We start from the raw sequence: 6,753 nt of genomic DNA on the forward strand, positions 1-6,753 counted from the left end.
AAAAAAATGTATAAGATTTACAAAGACTAAATATGAAAATGGCAGAAGAAAGTCCTGTACTATAGATAATGATTTTAAATGTAAACAGATTAAACTCCCTAGTCAAAAGGCAGAGATCTGGCAGATCCTTACTTCCTGACACCTCCCCTGTTGACTGTGCTGAGAAGTCCACTTCATCCAGCCCAATCTCAGGGATTCAGCCAGAGGGACATGAAGGGGTGCACCCTCCAGCAGGCACCCAAACCCTCCTTTTCCAAACCATGATGACTCAGACTACCCAGGAAACATCTTAGGATTCAGTTCGCCAGACCCTGGTGCTTCTTCCACAGTGAAGATCAGGCTTTGTCCCCACAGGAACCATGCTCAGCACTCTGCAACTTGAGGAAAACAATAAACAGTACCACTTTACTGCATTCTGTAGGATGGTGAAAACTGGGAAAGGTTTTAAGCATGGTGAAATGGGACATTGGTGTGAATTCTGAACCAGTGCTGCTCATACTTCAAAGCACATAAGAATCCCCTGGGATCTTGTTAAAATACAGATCCTGATTTGTGCTTATCTGGTTGTGAATGGAAACCCAGAGGAAGACAGTTGTCAGCTGAGTTATTGACAATGCAGCCACTGGAGAAGGAGTATATTGGGTAGAGTAAAATTTATGGTCCTGTGAAAATTTTTGAAGAATTGGAGAGACCAGAATGGATGAGGAGACTTGTACTCTTGAAAATACAGAGGAGGAGTTAATGAACTTGAAAGATGTAGTTACAGACTGCACCCAGGAGGAGTAGTCCCTGCTGGAAAAATCCCAGAGAAAGCTGTTCAGAGATGTGATGCTGGAGACTATCAATCATCTGATCTCAGTGGGTACTTTTCCTTGGCTGACCTTCAATGTTTACCTTATTCTTTCTTGGTCATTATAGTGGTTTGAAGCTGTGTGTACCACAGAAAAATATGTTTTTAAATCGAATCCATTTCTGTGCATGTGAATCCATTGATATTCAATCTTCAAATCAGATGTATCTTCCCACTTGGGGCAACAAGAGAAACCATGGAGAGAAGGAATTGGATTTGTCTGATCCCAGAATCCAGGCAGGGAAAGTGATCTTAAAAAAAAAAAAAAAAAGAAAGAAAGAAAAAAAGAAAAGAAATGCTATCCATACAACACAACTGCAAGAAAAACACATCTACCATTATGTCATTGAGGTAGAATTCTCATAACAAAAAGAATGTCATTATATGTAGTGAATTGCCAGAAGATTTTACTTGTAGATCCAGTGTGATTGAACGAGTCACAATGGAAAGAAATCCTACTCCTGCAATCTTGTTGGAAAAGCCCTCAGTGACCTGTCACATGTCAATAAACAAAAGCAAATGTGCACTAAATATATATCATATGAATGTCTTCTGATTGGTAAATCCTTTATTGAAAGCTCTGGCCTTATACATTACAATGGAACTCACACTGGAGAGAAACCATATGAATGCTGTCTATGTGGGAAAGCCTTCTATTTTCTGCCAAGAGACAACATGAGAGAACTCACACTGGAGAGAAACTATATGAATGACACCTATGTAGGAAAGCCTTCATCCATTATTCTATGCTTAGGCAACATGAGATGAGTCACACTGGACAGAAACCTTATAAATGTCATCTATGTGGGAAAGCCTTTGCTCAGGCTTCTATCCTGAGACAACATGAGAGAAGTCACACTGGAGAGAAACTCTATGAATGCCATCTATGTGGGAAAGCCTTCAGTCTTTGTTCTTATCTTAGACAACATAAGGGAACTCACACTGAAGAGAAACCATATGAATGCCATCTATGTGGGAAAGCCTTTGCTTGTTGTTCTAACCTGGAAGAACATAAGAGAACTCACACTGGAGAGAAGTCATATGAATGCAATGCATGTGGGAAAGCCTTCACTCATTTTTCTTCCTTGAGACAACACAAGAAAACTAGCACTGGAGAGAAACTAGATGGATGTCATCTGTGTGGGGAAGCCTTTAATCAATGTTCTTCCTGAGACAACATGAGAGAATTCACAGTGGAGAGTGACTGTATGAAAGTTGCCTTTGTGAGAAAGCTTTCACTTGTCATCTGCCTTCAGAAAACATGAGATCTGCGGAGATACAATAAAAATATTATCTATGTGGGGAAACCTTAGTTAATTTCTGTCAGCTTCAACAGCATGACAGAAACCAAACTGGAGAGAAACCCTATGAATGCCATATATGTGCAAGTCTTCATTGAATATTCTGACCGTAGATGACATGAGAGAACTCATACTAAGAATGTTTTTATATGGATGAGATTTCAGCCCTTGAGTGAACCTTTAAAAATACTAGAAAACACAAACTGAAAGAAAAAAAAAAAAACACTGTATTCAATCTGGTAGAACTTTAGTCATCCTGACTACTGGGTCAAATCTAAGCCAAATTAAACTGGAGATGATCAATATTAAATGTCACCTATATAAAAAATAATTTAGTATACAGTCATACAACATGAGAGAAATCATAATATACATGTAATGAAAGTGAAAGAGTCTACCTCCACTGCTCTGATATACAAGTTTTTACCAGAGGATGAAGCCCCTTGAGAGAGTGCCAGGCAATGGATACTGAAGATGTTATTTGCGAAAAATCATGCAAAATCATTTATTCATACAGCAACACTTGTAGGGCAAGTGGGAATTCACATAGTATAAAACTCATTGGTGTCATGAATGAAGGCATATCTTTAGTGATCGCTCATTTCTTAACATTAACATTCTTATGCTGAGAAATCAACAATCCTAAAGTCAATTTAGAAAAATCTGCAGCTAGATTTCACACCAGAAAATTCATAGTGTTAAATAAAATCTTTTATATGGACTCTATACATTCAATTCAGCAAACAGTCAGTAACTTTGAACAAGACTTATTATTGAAACTATGTATGATAACAATGTAGAATTGTAAAGTGTCGTTGGTATCCTGCTGAATGATAAATTTTGTAAGAAGTAACATGAAGTGAGAAAAGTTCTGTAGATTAGTATTTGCATATTCGTAAGCACAAAGGATGAAAACACACTTGGATAAATAAACACACTTTAGAAGTAGAGTCTTATGGTACGTAAATGCTCCTCTTTTAAATTATCATTTTATATTGCTATCAAAATTTAGAAATGAATTGAAAATGAAACTATTTTAAATAAAATGAAGCACATCATCCATAAAAAAGGCATAAATTTGCAGAATGGATAAAAAAAGCATGATCCGACTATATGCTGTCTGCAAGAGACTCATCTTAAATTCAGGGTACAAGTAGGTTGAGGGTGAAAGGATGGAGAAAAATATACCATGCAGGTAGAAACCAAAAAAGAGCTAGGAGGTTATACTAACATTGGATAAAGTAGAATTTATGGCATAGTTATGAGGGACAAAAATGACCGTTATACCCTGATAAAGGGAACAATTCAACTGGAAGATGTAAACAATTATATATATATATATGCAACTAACAGCAGATCCCCAAAATATATGAAGCAAATACTGACAAATTTGAATAGAGAAATTGATGGTTCTACATTACTAGTGGGAGATTTTAACACACCACTCCCCAAAATGGCTAGAACATCTAGTCAGAAGATCAATAAGGAAATACAACTTGAAAGATACACCAAACCAACTACAGCTAACAGACACATATGGAACACTGAACCCAATGAAAACAGAATAGACATTCTTCTTGAGTGCACATGGATCATACTCCAGGATAGACCATATGTTGGGTCACAAAACAAGCTCAGTAACTTCAAAAATATTGAAATCATGCAATGTATATTTTCCAACCACAATGGAATAAAACTAGAGATCAATCAATAACATAGGGAGAAATTCCAGTCCTACCCAAAGCAATTTATAGATTTAATGCAATTCCAATCAAAGTTCCAAGAATCTTCTTTTCAGAAATGGGAAAGCCAATCATCAAATTTATATGGAAGGGTAAGGGGCCCTGAATAGTCAAAACATCTTGAAAAAGCAAAATAAAAGTTATAGGACTCACAGTTCCGAATCATAAAACATATTATAAAGTCATAGTAACCAAAACAACATGGTTCTGTCACAAGGACAGACATGTATACCAATGGAATTGAATTGAGAGTTCAACCTTCACTAACTGATTTTTAACAAGGGTGCCAAGACCAGTAAATGGGGAAAGAATAGTCTCTTCAACGAATGGTACTGAGTTATCTGGATGCCCATATGCAAAAGCATGAAGGTGGAACCCTACCTTACACATACACAAAAATCAATTCAAATTGTATCAAAGACTTACATATAAGAACCAGAACTATAAATTCCTAGAAAAAAATCATAGGAAAGCATCTGCAGGAATTGTGTTAGGCAGCAGTTTCTTAGATTTTACAACCAAAGTACAAGAAACAAAAGAAAAAATAGATAATTTGGATCTCATCAAAATTTTGTATCATTTTTAACAATTTATTTTTTAGTTTCAGGTTGTTTTGTTTTAGTTCTAAGCATGCAAATTTTGTGTTTATTGCATTGGCCAATTGTCCCTCACAGTGGTTCATTTTTTCATGTGATGTATAATTTTATTATGTAAGCTCTTCTTCAGCAGTGTTTGATATTTCCATTACAGAAGCTGTAGGTTTACAGAAAAATCATGCAAAAAATACACGTTCCCACAGAACAGTTTTACATTTACTTTTGCTATTGGTCCAGGGCTTGCAATTCTCCTGTCTTAATTTTTATGATAACTTTCCAGAACATTTTTGGGTTTTGTGCAATATAATTCTACACGAGAGCACAGTTTTGATACCTTAGTAGAGACATTTTAAGTCTTCATTCCTTAGTAGAGACATTTTAACACTATCCAGAGCTAAGGGCAGATGATAAGTTCCTTTTGGGTTATCCAGGTCCATGCATGTAGTATTTCTAGTGCATTCTATTGAAAAATTGATCTTTTCTGAAGCCTAACTTTTATTGGGGTTCCAGCTTCTCATTTCCAGTTGACTCAAATCAATATGTATGGTGACTGTGTGAAAATCCAGCTTCCACGGCCCATGTGTGATCAATAACTCTTTGGTGTCAACAGAAGCCTACTGCTCAGACTTTTGCATTCTTTCTTGGTTTGGGGTGTCTACGTATTCCCTTTTCTTTTCTTTTTCTTTCTTTCTTTTTTTATTTTGGAGCACATTATAGTAGTTTTTAAAGCATTTATTTATTTGTTATCCAACATCTCAAAGCATTTTTGAGGGAGTTCTTCATTGCTTCAGTCTGCAGTTTCCTTGTTCTAATTTATTTTTCCAACCACTTCCCCTGATGCTCTTCTCAATGACTGTTCTATTCCAAGCTGACTTGTCTTTTCACTCTCCTCAAGTATGCCTTTTTCACATCCTCTTTACTCTTGCAGTCTTTCTGATGCATCCCTCCTCTTCAAATATTGCCCATTTTCAAGGTCTGGCACAAATCTTTCTTCCTCCGAAAAGCATTTCTGATGTGGAATTAGCTCAGAGTTCTCTCCATCCTATGATTCTTCTGGTAAAATTTATCTGTGACAACCCAACTGGAATTTTTTGTTTGTATATATATTTTTTTATATTTAATAATTCAATTTTATTGAGATATATCCACATACCATATAGTCATACAAAGCATACAATCAATTGTTCACAGTACCACCATATAGTTGTACATTCATCACCAAAATCAATTTTTGAACACTTTCATTACCACACACACAAAAGTAATAAGGATAAAAATTACAGTGAAAAAGAACAATTAAGGTAAAAAAGATCATTGGGTGCTTTTTTTTTGCCCCCTTTTTCCTACTCATCCATCCATACACTGGACTATCCTAGCCACCTTTGCTTTCAGATGTACACAACATTCACTTAATAGGGAGGAATTAATGGGTCATTTTCACTGCAGAGTAAATGACAGATGATGATGAAGAGGTTCTCTCTCCCCTGGAGTGAATGGATGGACAAAACCTTTGGCAATGGGATGAAGCTGGGATGGCCATACCATTCATACTAATATTTATGGAGCATGTACTGCATGGCAGGCACTGTCCTAAATATTTACTTGTATTCACTTATTGGACCCTTAAAATTGACCTAAACATTATCAGCATCACCCCCATTTAAAGATGAGTCATGGGTTAAGGGACTTAACTAAAGCTGCACTGCTAGCAACTGGGGGTACAGGACTTAAACCGAGGCAGCCTGGCTCAACTATTTTTTTTAATTCATTTTATTCAGATATATTCACATACCATGCAGTCATACAAAACAAAGTGTACATTCAGTTGTTCACAGCACCATTACATAGTTGTGTATTCATCATCAAAATCAATCCATGACACCTTCATTATAACACACACAAAAATAACAAGAATAAAAATTAAAGCAAAAAAAATCTATTAAAGTAAAAAGGAACACTGGGTGCCTTTGTTTTCTTTCCCCCATTTTTCTACTTATCCATCCATTAACTAGACAAAGGGAGGTGTGGTCCATATGGCTTTCCCAAGAACATTGTCACCCCCATAAGCTACATTTTTATACAATGTTTTTCAAGATTCATGGTTTCTGTGTTGTAGTTTGATAGTTTCAGGTATTTACTCCTAGCTCCCTCAATTCACTAGAACCTAAAAAGGGTTGATTATATTGTACATAAGACTGTCCACCAGTGACATCTCAACTCATTTTGGAAGCTCTCTGTTACTGTAGCTTGTTTCATTTCCTCTC

This window comes from Choloepus didactylus, chromosome 20 (assembly GCF_015220235.1).
Source record: "Choloepus didactylus isolate mChoDid1 chromosome 20, mChoDid1.pri, whole genome shotgun sequence".
NCBI classification, from domain to species: Eukaryota; Metazoa; Chordata; class Mammalia; order Pilosa; family Megalonychidae; genus Choloepus; species Choloepus didactylus.